The 15547-nt window shown below is 47.7% G+C and overlaps 1 protein-coding gene across 1 annotated transcript in view; it reads right to left on the bottom strand.

Annotated features, from left to right (window-relative positions):
• The window catches only part of rnf24 (ring finger protein 24), a 32520-nt gene extending 17237 nt beyond the window's left edge, over nt 1-15283 (bottom strand). The window contains exon 1 of the mRNA XM_080535340.1: nt 15177-15283. The gene's annotated coding sequence lies outside the window, so the exon portion shown is untranslated. The remainder of the gene's footprint in view (nt 1-15176) is intronic.
• Between the last annotated feature and the right edge of the window lie 264 nt (nt 15284-15547).

The following is a 15547-nucleotide window of genomic DNA, read 5'->3' on the forward strand; positions in this document are numbered from 1 at the left end:
ATGAAAAAACAACAACACAGGCTTCTGCTCTCAACAACACTCTCCGCCTGCCATCCCGCTGTTCCAGAGACAGAAGACGTGCATGCAAGCGCACACACACAGGAACACACAGGAACACACACCAACACACACTCACCCTTGTGGTGCCTTCATAGCGCCGTGAAGAAAAACAAATCTATAAACCCGAGAGCCCAGAGCTAAGAAAAGGTCGAGGAGGGAGGGGCTCCAGTTTAATTTCCCACACACACACAGACACACACACACACACACACTACGAACAGACGCTGACAGTCATAACACACAAAGAGTGCTCCCTACCCCAGTAAGCTGGTATGTTAGTGATCAACAGAAGCTGCCCTCCTGTTGGCTACTAGCCTCCATTCCTGCCCCTTGCTCTGCCAGTTTCGGAGTGACTCTGCACCAAGCTCTCTCTCTCTCTCTCTCTCTCTCTCTCTCTCTCTCTCTCTCTCTCTCTCTCTCTCTCTCAACCACTCCATCCCCCTCTCTCTCTGCTTCTCGTGACCAAAGCACGGCCACCACGACAGGGCTGGCTCTCTCTGCCCTCCCTGCTTGTTCCGAGCTCAACAACATGTTAGATCGACATGGCCTCTCTGACATCTACATTCCAGCAGTATGCACGCGGACACACACACACACACACACACACACACACTCTCCCGTAACATGATCACGCATACCGCTCAGTGTATACAATCCAATATAAATATGAAGAGGAGGGGTGATAGCATGAAGGGTCAACGGGTCCACAGCATGTAGGTTTAACAGGGGGGAATTAAGGGTCTTGCAGCCCCACCAGCTGTCAGCAACCCCCCCCCCCCCGCCCCACACACACACACACACACACACACACACACACACACACACAGCCTTCATCCAGGTTCAGACACAGCTGACCTGAAGACACTAACGCATTTAAACCCCCAGTTGGCAAGGGGTTACGGTTTAAAGAGGGGGGTTAAGACCTTGAAATCAGAGATTCACCTTAGGGTCAAAGTATGACCCATTGTCTGTCTTAAACCAAAACAGGCCTGCTTGCTCCATAGCTAGCTGGGGGAGGGGGGCGGGGGGGGTGAGAAGAGTGCTTTGATTTCAAGGTACTTTGATTCGATTCTCCCTCACTCCTTTTTTCAAAGCTCTCAGTTACACGGATTTGAATACACTGTGTGATTCCATCGCACACGCGGGCAACAAACTGTAGCCTTGTTCGCTAAACTAAACCACCGGTGGGAATGTTTTGACTGCGGTATCGCACCGCGGACAGACGCTAGCCTTCAACCTCTGCTACAAGCACCGCCCGCCATTCCCACCACGCCGACTTGACGCATCAGGGAAACAGACGTAAGCAGAGTTGACATTGTGTGTTAATGACACCAGAGGACAACTGACCTAACACATTTTAACACACACACACACACACTGACACACATCCACACACACACACACACACACACACACACAGTGACACACGCACACACATACACAGTGACACACACACACACACACAGTGACACACACACACACACAGTGACACATACACACACACACACACACACACACACACACACACAGTGACACACACACACACACACACACACACACACACACACACACACACATACAGTGACACCCACACACACAGTGACACACCCACACACCCACACACACACACACACACACCCCCCCCCCCCCAGCATTAGAGACAAAGACTGGTTCTGTCCGAGCTGGCAGCGCCACGCGCGGTTACGCAACCTCCCCCCCACCATGCCCCACCCCCAGGGGAAGCACTGCTGGGCTCTCTCCAAGGCCGACGGCAGGCCGACAGATATGATCATCCACTTTATGAAGGCATTATTCTGACTTAGAGAATAGACTGGGACGTCTGCCATAAGAGATAGACAGCAGGTGTGTGTGTGTGTGTGTGTGTGTGTGTGTGTGTGGAGAGAGCTGCCAAGGTTTATGACTAGCACTGGTTGTATACTATGATTTGTTATGACTTTATGACAGATAATAAAAGGTGTTTTACGGCTTATTCGCTTACTGGGTTTTCTTGTGCTACCGATAATGAGTTTGGCTTACTGGGCTAACTAGCTAACTAACTAACTAACTATCTAACTAGCTAACTAGCTAACTACAAAATGACTTCCATCTCCCAGGTCCTTTGAATTCATTTCATGTACTTCAACCTGAACCACAAACCCATAATCTCAAAATGGTGGATTTCACCCTAGCAAAAGAAATGCACGCGCGTACGTGGTCGATGAAACAGCTCCCCGTTTTCCACACCCAGGAGGTGGTTATCTAATGGGGGGTTCATGTGGGGTTCAGAGGGGATCTAAAAGGTCTCTATGAGGGATCACGTCCAAGGTGACTTCTACAATCCCTTCTGCGCCACGCTGAAAAGCCCCCCGTCCCCCGCCCCCCCGTCCCCCCTCCCCCCCCTGCAGTATCAGGATTCGCTGAGCTCAGTAGAGGGGTCCAGGATACACTGGTAACCCTACCCCGTTGCGGTAAACAGCATATGAGGTGTCTCTCTCACACACACTCCCCAGGGGCTAGCCTCTGTGCTACACACAGATCCATGGCAAACCAAGACCGCCGTTTCCCCCCCCCAAAACGCCTCAAATCCTCTTCGCGTCGAGGCTTCCCCGTTCAGCCCCTTTTTAAGCCATTCACTCCGAATCGCTCGACCCCCCCGACGGACTCGCTTTCTTTCATCGCTACGGCCTCCGTCAAAGCCGGTGCGGCGGGGGGGAGAAGGGAGGCGTCTCACAAAACCCGGTAGCCGTCTTCACAGGAGGGCCCAGGAAGCAGAGAGACAGGTTCAGACCCTATGGCTCCAGGGCCCCTGACAGGGAAGGTCATTGAGTGAGGAGAGCGTGGGGGAGAGGAGGGCCCCATTCATACTGGAGACGGCCACCGTTGACAGCTATAGAGACAGGGCCGCTGGCTGGCTGTCTGTCTCTCCGCGGGGGTCGTCGAAGCGTTCCCACACTGCCTCGCACTACACAGACCGGGGGACAAACACAAGCTTTCGATTGTGACTTTTAGCCTTTCTTTTCTCCTTTAACCTGCTGCCAATGGTTCAGGCGAATCAGGCCATTTTTTGGTGGGAATTACAAAGTTCAACAGGGGGGCCTGGCTGGTTGGTGGACTGAATGCTGTTCCATAGAGACTGGATCACTGGCGGACACAAAGACTGAAACCAGTCATTGTCCTGATAGGAAAGAACCTACGATATCCTCAGAGAGACACACACACACACACACACACACACACACACACATCACACATCCTCAACCCTCCCATTACAGGAAAGTACCTGCAACACTCTGCCTCTTTCCTGAAACACGTAGTCAGCCGCCACCTCCCTGAGTCCAAATGGCCTCCTGTGATGTGAGAGCATCTAAAAATACCCCTCCTCATTCTCTTCCTCCGCCCCTCTTCTCTTCTATCTCTCCTTCCCTCCCTCCCAACGGCAGGGCCCACTAAGGACACAACAAACCCGGAGAACACGCTCGACTAGTGCTGGGAGGAGAGGAGAAGAGAGAAGGGAATGAGACCAGCACGGCGCAGAGCAACTTCCTTATCACAGCTGGTCTGAATTAAACAGTAATGGAGAAGATGTACCTTCCAAGCCTGTAGGGCAACAATATAGAAGCATAGGTCCCTCGACAGGGGAGAGGCTGACGGAGGCAAGAATCGGAAGACAGGCTCGTTGTGACGGAATGAGGAATGGTTTCAAACACTATTCCATTACATGCATTCCAAATGAGCCCCCCCCCGTTCTCTGATTTCTGCCTCCGTCAGCCTCCCCTTATGCTGTCGAAGGGGACCTGTGTGTTTCTATTTATCATATCGTTTCCCTACAGGCTTGGAAGGTACATCTTCTCCATTGCTGTTTAATTCAGACCAGCTGTGATAAGGAAGTGGCTCTGTGCCGTACGGCCTCATTCTCCTCTCTTCTATTCTCTTCTATTCTCTTCTCGTTTCTTCTCCTCTCTTCTATTCTCTTCTCCTCTCTTCTCCCAGCTCTAGTCAAGCGTGCTCTCTGGGTTTGATGTCCAAACGTCCCAAAAGATCCCAAAGAAGGATAATGAAGTACTCCAGTTGTACGGATTTAGTCCAGTCATGCGTGGTATGATGCTAGGATACATATTATGGTATGTGTGTGTACTGGATGACTGTACGTGCGTGTATACTCCCATTTGACATTCCTCCAGACATACGCCAGATGTGTAGATTTGTGTCCATATCCCCTTCTCTCCTCCCCCCCCACCCCTCCCTCCCTCCCATCCTCCCACCCTATTACATAACCAGCTACGGGGCTGAGGCGCCGCGTTCCTGAGCGAGCAAGCGTGTCGCGGAGATGTGAACTGGCGGAAGAGAGGAAGAGGCTCGTACAGTATAACCTGTTCTCCTCCTCCGTCGACGGCGATATTCCCCTTGAAATGACGTTGGCACAGAACCAGAGAGAGAGAGAGAGAGAGAGAGAGAGAAAGTGCACAAGAGAGAAATGTACAATAGAATGCTGCTCACTACAGCTTATCAAGAAACAGTAGGCCTCAGGCCCCAGCACCAGAAATCTGTTTCATAATTCATTAATTACCCCTTGAGCCAACAACGGTTTCGCTACAGGAGAAACATGACAGACAAGGGAGAAAAATCAACGGTGTGTAGGCATCCATTTGTCCATTTTTTGTTGTTGTACACAGACACGTTCGGAGAAGTTAAACAACTTTTCTCTGTTTGCCCGTCTAGACAATAAACAGAGGGGTCTAGCCAGCTACAGAACTCTCCGGGAGGTAACAGGGTTCCCTTACTGTAACACGCTGCTGTTCGCATCTCAACACGTTGTTGCAAGCCACCTCTCAGAGGAGACGTACAGTATATAGTATAAGTATATATAAGTCTCACGCCAGATGACAAACATAGGTTTAAAATAGACTGGGCTGGGGGTAACAGACAGATACAGACACACACACACACACACACACACACACCTCACTCTAAGCCATGTGAGAGGGGGTGCAGGATGGCAATGGAACAGCCATCCTACGAGCGCTGTAAAATGAGATCACGGCAAGACAGAATGTTTTGGAGGGAAAGGTCATGGAAGCGATGGAGCCCAAGCTTTCCTTGGATTGGGGGAGGTTGTTGCAACACTGAGGGAAAAAGGATCATGGGTAGCATTTCTAATCTTTCAGGGCTGCAAATGTATTCTTTTTATTCATTCCACTTTGAATATAAAACACACAGTGGAATTATTATCATTTAGCCTCAACAAAAATTAAATTACTTTGCAAGAGTAGCCAGACATAACACAGACACATTGAGCAAAAAAAATAAAAAATGTATAATGTGGCTCATTCTGAGTGTGACCACGTTGTGATTTTGAGGGATCTTTCAGGTTATGCAAAAAGAAAAAGAGAAAAAAAAGAAAAGAAAAAGTGGCTGAAAAGTTCACATACCTGCGTGAAGTGAGGTGTCACATAACTCAACACTAGGCTACATCTTCCTCTACCACGCAACCCAAGACCCCTCTCTCTCTAGTAGGGGTGTAACGGATCACGGAAATTCCGTGATCCGTTCGGATCGCCCTCCACGGTTCGGAACGCATGTGTACCGCGGATCAATTGCAACGTAATAATATTACGTAATATCTTACTTAATATCTCTTGTAAATCACAATGTAGAGTTGCCATGAAAAGATAGACGCGAGAGTTGCGGGCTTTGTTTTACTCTAAAGCGCAATGATAGGTTGATAATGCGAAAGAAAAATAATCCGTTGTTTGCTCACTACACGTGAAGCTGGGAATCCACAACAACAAGGCTGCGTTCGTAAATCCGCTCTGGAATCTGATCAGCGTTCAAGGAACGCCTCTTGTCCAATCAAATTACTTGGTCTCTTTATGACGTCGGACCCAGTGTGCGCTCCGGCGCTCTCAAAGCGAATTTACGAACGCGGCCCAAGTGTGTCTTGTTACGTTGTTCGGCGGAGAAGAACTCGAAATGGCTCCCTCGTCATTTAAATCCCATGTATGGGAGCACTTTGGCTTCTCTGTCAACTATGACGGGAGGCACGAAAAAGGTAGCTCGACAACTTCTGATAATGTAGGCATTTTTTTCATACCATGTTCAAAATAAGGGTTCACTTTATTATTTAGTTAAAAGTGGCATAAAACATGTTTATTCATCTGCTTTAAAGAGTGATTCACTGCTGCAACCAGGCGCCTCCTCCCTCTCTCCTATCATTTAAATTGAGTGTATTTCAGTATAATTATGTAATGTTTGAGTGTAGAATATGTTATATATATATTATATATGTATATGTATGTATATATATATATTACCAGTTTTGACATCTTGAATGTTGTTGGTTTTTGTCACATAGTAAAAGTGGTGTTTTTACAGAATTCAAGGAAAAAGCAGTTTTTATAAAAACAAAAATGTTTTGTGTTGATCCGAAAAATGATCCGATCCGTGACTCAAAAACCGTGACACGATCCGATCCGTGAGTTAGGAGATCCGTTACACCCCTACTCTCTAGTAACAACCATAGAGAAGGCAGGCTCCTCTTCAAGGGGTTTAGGTCTAATACACGCCATTTAGCTGACGCTTTCATCCAAAACAACTTACATTGCGGTGATTGCATAGCCTACATTTTTCAGTATATATATATGGTCCCAGCGGGAATCGAACCCACAACCTAAGCGTTGTTAGAGCAATGCTGTACCAACTGAACCACAGAGGAGGCAGTCTGGGGGAGCGGGCAGTCAGACACATTCTCTAAAGGTTGCAGCAGTCTCTCTCTGCTGAAGGAGATTCAAGTGAAATCCATCTGGTTGGTAGAGAGACTGAACTATTCACCTCTCGTTTGCACCTAGAGTAGGAGAGGCGCGATTGACCACAGGCCCTTTCGTTCCCATAACCCCCTTCCCGCATGGCTTGGGAGAGTCTCCCCTGTCACACTCCCTGGCCAGACTCAGGGTCTAGGAGGTAGTCAGGTTAAAAACATAGTCAATGAGATTGTTGGAGGGATTTGTTCTTCTAACCTTTTCTGTTCTGAGTCAGAGGCAGCGTAACACATTGGCCAAGCCCCCTGATAAGACACACGTCGATCGATGACTACGCCACTTTCAACAACAAGCCTGGACTAGGTGATTCAGAGGTGAAATCATACGGTGTTTGCCTAGGGCGCCCTGATTACAGGAAGCGAAGCATTCTCTGACACAAACAGACAGACAGCGAGACAGACAAGGCACACAGCACACACACGTGCGGTGAAGGGCCCTCTTGGTCATTGCCTAGCAGCGATCAACTAACAGCCACTCCATATGGCTGTTCACACAAATCAGCCCGAAGGAGGAACAGATGTCCCGAACACTATGTGTGTGTGTGTGTGTGTGTGTGTGTGTGTGTGTAAGGTGTGCATGCACATGTAAGGAGGGCGCCTGTTGGCTGAACAGTGACCTACAGTGTCCGACATGTTTTGGGTGCCTGCTAGGTGTTTTGTCGACCTGTGTTTGCACGACAAGCGCGGAACACAAGGCCCCCGGTGTTTGGTGCGGGACGGAGCCGACGCGCGGGGATGACGGCGGCTATTTATTTCCGAGAACACCTCCGTCGAAGGACACCTTTAGGATGAAAGACCTCCCTCATCGCGAGCCTGAGGTTCCGATACGGCGGGCCTCACTCTCTGCAAAGTCAAAACTGGCCACGCTGTCAAAACCGATGAGCGAGTCAATTAGCAATTTGGTCTTAATTTAGGGTCGGGGTGAGGTGAAGGTTAATGGTTAATATCACATTTACGCTTCCTGCTATGCAGCATGGCCCTTTAGGAAACACTATCTTGGAGAGGCAGGACAAGGATGAGATTACCCCTCTGACTGGATGACTCAGGGGGTGAGGTTTCAGTAGCTTTCCCTTCGGTGCTATGCGTCGGTCACATGGCTCGTCCAGTCATCCAGTTAGTTTCAGCGTTACTTCCTGGATTGCATTACTTCCTGGAGTCCCCACATGGTTGGTCGGTACCACCAGGGCCCTGATGATGTGACATAGGGGGCTGAGGCTGTATGTATGGGGGTTTCCTAGGCTGGCGAGCAAGGTACACTACTTACATTCATGGTTCATGGTAATCTACAAAAAGCAAGGGTTTATCAATGTGGCCTTGAAGGAACCCGCCTATCTACAGTGTGCAACGTCTTCTTGGCTGCCTGTCAGCTGTGAAAGATAGCATTCATTTTTCACTTTGACATATGTTACATTATTCACCATGCTCTCAGTCAGCAACCCACGATGCCCAAGGGCTCTTACTAAATTACCCTCCTTTCCTCGTTGCCTAGCCCAATGCTTCCTCGAGTCATAGGCTATTTTAAGCAGACGTGTGGTGGTCTTAATACCATTATAACCAAGAGAGCAGCCAGCTCTGTGATGAGCGGGATTCAGTTCTCACCCGACCGTGAGGCAAGGTGTTCCTCAAACTCAGCTCGCCTATAAGGAACCCAAGAGCAGCACATGGCCTTGGTACTGTCAACACCAGAGCTGAAACCAGAGTTACTCCCACCAGATAGCAAGCTAGATAGCAAGCCAGGTCACAATCCCTCCCACCAGATAGCAAGCCACTCCAAGATCCAGACAGAAAGAAGAACCACCCCCGGCCCCTTCACATCATGTCAGTAATCTTCCATTGCAATGGAAAGTGAGAGGAAAAAGACTGGACGTTTTTCTGAGACAGGAGAGTGGCCGTTCTGTAACTCCAAAGCGTACTTTCTGACTGCGTCACAGGTCGATAATAACTCATGAACTTGACATCCAGACCAAAACATATTGGAGAAAAAAAAACCTGTTCTGCTGAAGACCCAGACACTCGCCTCAGATCAATAGTGGTTGTTGCACCACAGGCGGCCTGATCACATAACGGTGATGGCCAACTGAACCGTTGACCCCTGCTGCTTTGTTTTAGAGGAAGTGCTCTCTGTGGCAACAACATGACCCCGGCCTACTTGGAGGGGAAACCTACATTTTACATTTCAGTCCAATTCAGCAGACTCAAGCTTCACTTTTATCCAAAGCTCACAACTCACAATAAGTACATTTGTCTAAGCAAGTGAATCTATACAACAATCATCGTAAGTAAAACCTACGATAAGAACAAGTACTGAGCAACTACATGGAACCTAGGGCTCCTAACATCACAGATAGTTGTGAAACCTATGGCTCCTAACATCAGAGATAGTTGTGATATCTAGGGCTCCTAACATCACAGATAGTTGTGATATCTAGGGCTCCTATCAGAGATAGTTGTGATATCTAGGGCTCCTAACATCACAGATAGTTGTGATATCTAGGGCTCCTAACATCACAGATAGTTGTGATACCTAGGGCTCCTATCAGAGATAGTTGTGATACCTCGGGCTCCTAACATCACAGAGATAGTTGTGACATCTAGGCCTCTTACCAAATAATGCATTTGAAGGGAGATTTGCAAAACAAACACACTAGCATTTAAAAAATAAAATAAAATATTAAACATTGTTTAGCCTAAGACACCAATTTCTTCATGAAATCTACAGCAGTATACAAGACACATATTAAAGTGTTTTAGCTGGCAGTTCAAGCTTTCCCCCCCTCTTTTGTAAACTCTTCCTAGATTCTACGACAAAAAGTCCCCAACAAACCCACATTTTATGGCCTTGGTTACAATACTTGCTTTTGTAGGACATTCTTTTCTCCCTCTCTCCCTCTCTTTTTTTTCTGATTATTAACAGTGTTTCACAACACCACTACCACTGGCTCTGGCCAACTTACAGGGCCTTGTGGTGCGCCTCTTGCACCAGAAACAAAGGCTGCTGTCTGAATCTGAAATGGAAATTTCCACTGGCAGCTACAGCCAGAGTGATCTGCACTCTCGAAACTTAATATGCCAAAGGGCAACACCAAACCTGGGCCTCTGAGGCACTGCTCCACAGTCGGCGTGCATGTACACAAACGTGGACACACGCACTATTGGTTCATTGAGTTTACAGCCTAAATTCAAAGTATTATCAGGGCTTAAACTTGTCATTGGAATCATCACAGCTTACACGTACTGTACATGTGCTTCCTTTCAGAGTCATTGTTACAACGCTGTTCGAGCTAATCTGCGTATCATCGCAGCCAGGAAAAGGCCTAATACAGAGAAAGCTTACACACGGGATACATGATATACGTCAGTCATTTAGGGGCTTTCTAAAGAGGCATAGAAACCTTAGAAAAACTACACTTTGTTCCCCGCCAGGCAGAGGGACAATACCAGGTTATTTGTTTGGTTTCGTTAGCCGAGGGGGGGCGGGGGGTGAGGAATCAACGGTGTTAAATAGGCGTCCCTGCGATTCGAGGGGAGAAAACATAACAGCGGTCCCCCGCAGGGCTATGAAATATGTAACGCAAAAAACAAAAAAGGCCTTTTTGTTTTTCTGCAAGTTTGTGCCAAGTTCTGTGATATAAGTAGGTCAGACTGAATCTAACTCCTGAGATGGAGATGTGGAGGGGCTTGCATGAAGATGCAGAGGGGCGGAGGAGGATGGCTTCCAATGGAGCGAACAAGGTCAACCCCAACATCACCTGCTGAAACTGGGCAGCTCCGTAGGGAACCCCTACTGTTGCCCGCATGTGCCAACTTCGCGGTCAACCGGGTATAGGATATCTCAGGGTGGGGGGTTGGCGGGGGGAGGGGGGGGACAATAGGGTAGAGTGGAGAAGTGCATGGCAGTCTAACTCCCTCTGTGTGAGTGCAGCAGCAGGATTAATCTGATCTCTAATCCAGGGCAATGGTGTTGCCCTAGCGGCTAATTAATCCACTTTACTCTAGTGGCTGATCTGGGGCTGAGGCTCAATGCTGGAGGATCACCAGCCTGAAATCTGGGGTTGTGGTTGGGCTACGGGATGATCATCATCTGCCTGGGAGGCTGAGCTCCAGCAGCCAGATGGGATACGTCTTGAGATGGGATATAAAAAAAATAAGAAAAAAGGCCCAATACCTGAATGACTGGATTAGTACTGCAACTTCAAAATGTTCATAGCTGCCCCTTTTTTGATAGGCCTAAACCATCCCTTTCTTTACCTTTCCCTGACAAGGAGTCTCTCACACACACACACACACACACACACACACACACACACACACCCTTTTTAGACCCTCTGGTTCTTCTTCGGTGGGCTCAGACAGTAACTCAAGCTGGCACAAACAAGCGGGAGAACTGACACGCGCAGCTGTCACCCGTAGTCCCCCCCTTCCCTCCTCATCACCCCCCACCCCCCTCATCCCCCCCACCCCCCTCCTCTCTCCCCCAGCACAACATTTTTCTGGAGGGCTTTTTCTCTCTTTAACCCTTTACTACGGCTGCTGTCGCCTCAAACAACTGGAACTATTTTCTAAAACTGACCTACTTTTCTCCACACGACTTCCGCCCCTTTACCCCGGTCACGTTGTTTGTCTGTGCAGTGTGCAGTGTCCGTCCCACCTGCATACCCACCAACAATCATTAACTGACTATTGAGTAACTTATAATATAAAAAAAAAACTCCTGCGACTTGAGAAGAAAAAAAATGTATTGAGACCACTCCACCGCCTTTAGACCACCCTACGTCTTACTGTCTTGGAAATAATTTATAAAAGCAGCAACATTAACAAAGCATGAAGCCTATGCTTCCAAATCCCTTGGCTAGCTGTCATAGACGGGCGAGATCGGTTTGCTCCTCACGCTAAACAAAATCTTACTGTCTTGAAAATAATTTATAGAAGCGAGATTAACAAATCATGAAGCCTGCACATTCCCCAATCCCTTGGTTAACTATCCCAGACAGGCTAGACCTGTTTTCTCCTCACACTAAACAAAATGCGTTCGGGTTTTTTTCTCAGTAAGAAGAAGGCCTAGCGAGAGAGTAGCCTACACCAAGTACTGTAGTAAGTGATCGATTACTAGTCCGGGGCGTTCTCCTCATGGTCGTCTCACTTCAGTTCCAATGAGCTGATAGAAACAGGACCCCCCAGCCCCACCCCCAAGCCCACCCCCTGCCCCCCCTGCCCCCAAGCCCTGTAGAAAACAGGTTCTCTGCATCTAAATCAAACTTGTGGCCATGTGAACTGTGTGTGGGCCAGGTCCTGGCAACACTGAGCTAGTCAAAGCCAAACATGAACACTAAACCAACACAAGATACACACTTTGCTCATCGTGATGACCTTTCCCGGGTTTTGTTGGTTAAGAGAATCTCCTGGCCAAAATCAGGTCGTGCCAATTTAAGGCCAATGTCACCCACGCTGAAATGGGTTTGACTGGGGTGGACGTTTGGAAGCCATGAGGTGACGCCTGCCTGGCATCAGCATAAATATCCTACAAAACTAATCCTTCTCGTGTGAACACACACACACACACACACACACACACACACACACACACACACACGTGATAAAGATGCTTAATTGATGATGTGGTTTTACAACCACCCGTGGGGGGGACTGAATGTGATACACACAGGAATTACAATCTAACGAAGGCTCTGACTGAGAGTGTGTGTGTGTGTGTGTGTGTGTGTGTGTGTGTGTGTGTACGTATTTTAACCGTCAAAGGCTGGGCCACTTTGAGCCTCATCCATGCGTTATCCACAACCACAGCAAGCCACTGACCGCCACTAATGCCAAAGAAAACCAACCCCCAAGAGGGGAAACATGTGCATCGGAAATTTATGTTAGCATGTTATGGCATGTGTGCATACATACCTTCTCTTGTGTAACTTACAGGGACCTACAGTAGCAGCTTTAGAAGGCATTCCACTATGTCAAATAAGATGAGTGTTTTCCTGAATGACAAACGGAACAATAGTCCCAAAGCCACAGTTGGGTAACAGTAGTTTGTATTATTTCAAAAGTGGATTAACTAGGCCTATGGAACAGCCGGTGTAAACTATTTAGCAAGAAGAGTAAAACAGAATTATTACACAGGAATAGGGACTTCATGTGAAGTATGACCCCTAGTATAGGCCTAGCGCATGGTCAACAACATCCTACGCAGTGCTAAGCATGTAGGATGAGAGAGATAACGTCCATTCGTTTCCCAGAGGCTGATTTTATCCTCTGACTGCGAGAGTAACAAGCAAGGACTGCCTCACATCTGTTTAACTGTTACATAATCTGGCCTAGCCCTGTATATATATAAAAAAAAGGGAAAACATTACATGCAAATCTGTTCGATGACATCATATTGTGCGTGTGTGTGCGTGTGTGTGTGTGTGTGTGTGTGTGTGTGTGTGTGTGTGTGTGTGAGGAATGTTGGTAAATCGTCACATGATGGGGTGGTTTCTTGTTTACTCTACCGATGGGGGTTGCGTTATTAAACTCACGACGAGCGCATGCTCCGTCATTAATTCCTTGTGGTTGTGGATCGCAACCCAGTCGCTGGAACATTTACCCTCTGGCCTGGCGGTGGCGGACTGACCCCGGAAAGTCCCCTGTAGCATGTCTCAAATGTGCAATTACTGCGAGTGTTTACACTCCAAACAGAGAGAGGGGAATTATGTAATCTGGCTTAGCGCAGCTTGAAGCCACTGACATGGACTGTTACTGCTCTGTTGATTGACAGGTCTTGTAAAGCACGTGTGCGTCTACGGTCAGATGGCCTCTGCCCGGGTCATCTCCCTATGGCTAATGTCCTTTTATTATACAAATGCTGTTTTCATATTTTCATATTTGGAGACTGCTCCTTGAGAGAAATACAGTTGACCCCCCCCCCACCGCCCCCAGTCCCTCAGGGGTGGGTTTTCTTTTCCTATTGTTATTATCGTTCGTTCCGCTGCAGCCACGGTGCGAAAAGACTTAACTGACGTCTTTGGACATTGTGCACAATAGCAATACAAGTCCTTGACTGCTTCTTAATAGCTGGTCCCATAGCGGGATGAACACAGCGTGCACAGCACAGCACACTTGCTTTTTACAGTGGGACTGTCTGCGCAGCTCTTGGTGTTGTAACATGCTCTCACACTTAGTATGGAAAAACTAACTTACTCTTCTCTCAGTCAGACATAGTGAACGTAGAGAGATCGAGAGTAGATAACCATGATGTGAACATGCCATAGAAAATAGGTCTATATATAATATATCCCTCGTTTCAGAAGCGTACAGCGATGAAAAGAGACTGACTGCTGTGCCTGACACAGATTGTACACCGTATCAAAGCCATGGGAAGTATAGAGTTACACCTAAGATCTTTCTCTCCATTCACTGTCTGGGCACCAACACAGCATGTTTCTACACAACGAAGTGACAAACTTGGACACGGAAGAGAGATGCAAGACTGGTGTATTGGTGAAGTAGTGCTGCCTAGCGTCACTATTCTGTTAAATACACCATCTAACTGCGCACATGGTCAAGGGAAAGCCAGCCAGCGGCAATACGCTGCACACTGACGGCCAAGAGCGCCAAGCCGAGAACATTCTATTGTGTGTGTGTGTGTGTGTGTGTGTGTGTGTGTGTGTGTGTGTGTGTGTGTGTGTGTGTGTGTGTGTGTGTGTGTGTGTGTGTGTGTACGTGTAAATACGGAGGCTTTACTGAAGATTAGAGAAAGCGCACAATCTACGAATCAATCTCTGTCGGTAGGGACTGCCTCGGATGTAATGCTTTTAATCGCAGTCAGTGTGTCAACAGTTGACAAAACGACGCGGGCGTTCAAACACATTGCTCAGCTTCCAACACCTACACGTTTGGTTGATGTGTGATGATCATAATAATAATAATAATAATAATAATGCAACAACCTAGGCTGTTGTACATATTGGGTTCCACTTCCACACCTATTGGATTGATCATACGCGAGAATATCCAGGCGTTATTTCCATCCACAGATAATAAACACAGTCAGGTAGGCTATGTATATAATATCTATGGTTATGTTATGTCCATGTAACGGTGGTGCTGGCCTCCCATCATCAGTTCTGCAATGGGTCTAACAATGTCCATTACGCGGCTCAGATCGAACGCTTACGCACAATGTGCAAACCAACCCACGTCTAAAACCAACAACAGATCAACTAACATAAACAAATTAACACGATTGTTTTTTGTTGTTTTTACAGCGATGTCTCCATGCACACACACACACACACACACACGTAACGCAACTTACCGATCGATCTCGCCCGCGATATCTCCTTCTAGTGTACTTCTTCTTCTTCTTCACTGATAATCAATGAGGAAAAAACTGAGCAAACCACTCTATCAAACACGGGAAATCTCAAATCGCTTTTAACCACTTATATATCTGATCTAAACGGGATACAGCCCACGCGAGGCAAGCGACTTCATTCAGCTTGTCGATGTGGGCGAGGAGATTGACTACCTCCCTGGATAGATAGGCGATTATGTTCGATACTGTCCGATCAATTAACCAGTCAGCACAGTAAACCTGCACGAAAACAGCCAGGCGGACATAACAAGTCAAATGAGAATGAAATGAGAGTGGTCTTGGCAACGATCTCTCCTTCGACGACACTCTGT

This window comes from Nansenia antarctica (genome assembly GCF_963989245.1).
Source record: "Nansenia antarctica genome assembly, chromosome: 6".
Taxonomy (NCBI): domain Eukaryota; kingdom Metazoa; phylum Chordata; class Actinopteri; order Argentiniformes; family Microstomatidae; genus Nansenia; species Nansenia antarctica.